The following is a 1,440-nucleotide window of genomic DNA, read 5'->3' as shown; positions in this document are numbered from 1 at the left end:
TAGAGAAACAGATTCCAGACACTAATACACTATTATTGCAATTAATGCAACAAATGGAACAAAATCAGAGACAAATGGGACAAAATCTTAAAAAGTTAGACACAGTGGAACAAAATCTTAAAAAGACACAATGGAACAACATCAGAGACAAACACAGCAACAGTTAGACACAATGGAACAAAATCAGAGACAAACACAGCAAAAGCTTCAAAAGGTAGACTCACTGGAACAAACACTTGAACAAACACGTGAAGATTTAACTACTGAGTTACATAACATTGAATCGAAATGTCAAAAAGTCTGTAATGACGTAAAAACACAAATTTGTGAGCATTTTCAACCTATTTTTTCGCGGCATGAAAATGCATTACAGAATCACGAAGCAGCCATAAAAGAACTGCAAACCATTGTTCATGAAAATCATGAGACCCTGCAAGCTAAAATTGACTCAGTTGCATCTACCGATTCGGTTATGCAACTTGCAAAAACTCAGGAAAACTTAAAGGACACAGTAGATTCGATTTCAACACAAATGGACACTCTGAAACTTGGTTCAGAAAAACACACTGAGGAAATGTGTTCACTATCAGAGAAAGTAGCCGAACTTTCGGATCAGGTCACTAACTTATCTACGAAGGTAGATGATAATCTGAATGACACAGAAGAGTGTGAACAAATTAGGAAATTCAAACAAAATCAGAATCAGATTAATACGCAACACCAAAGAGAAATCCGGGAAGTACAAGATCAGCTGACACAGTTAATACAAGAATTATGTATTTCAGAGGATACTCGCGCCCCAATACGGGAAGAGGGACACAGAAATACGGAACAGCCACAAAATAATAACACAGGGCATTTCGGAAGTTATGAACGAAATTGGCAATGTGCACCGAATTTTGAGATGGAACGGCCGACACGACCTAACAATGACCGATATGCTACTCGCCGACACGATGACTTTGACTATAAGCTGTTCATTACTACACGTAAATTCAAAACATTTAAGAATTCTGCCAACGACATTCATCCACAAGCGTGGCTCCATCAATTCTCTCATTGTTTTCCTCCCAACTGGTCATTAGAACACAGATTAGAATTTATGTGTGGCTACTTGGAGAATGAACCAGCTGTAAGAATGCGATCGGTCATTCACGATTGCCACAGTGAAGGAGAGTTTTACCATGCCTTCCTCTCAGCATATTGGTCTCAAGCCACACAAGACCGAGTAAAACATAGCATCATAATGATGAAACGTTTCGAACAATCTGAATTTTCCAGTCTTATGAAATATTTTGAAGACATGTTGCATAAGAATCAGTATCTTTCAAACCCATACAGCCCCTCAGAACTTATCCGCATTTGCTTAATCAAATTGCCTGAACATTTACGACACATTATTTTGGCAGGACGTTGCAAAGACGACATTGAAGCTTTTCA

Source organism: Schistocerca serialis, chromosome 9, assembly GCF_023864345.2.
Source record: "Schistocerca serialis cubense isolate TAMUIC-IGC-003099 chromosome 9, iqSchSeri2.2, whole genome shotgun sequence".
NCBI lineage: Eukaryota > Metazoa > Arthropoda > Insecta > Orthoptera > Acrididae > Schistocerca > Schistocerca serialis.
This window is presented reverse-complemented; position numbering follows the sequence as displayed.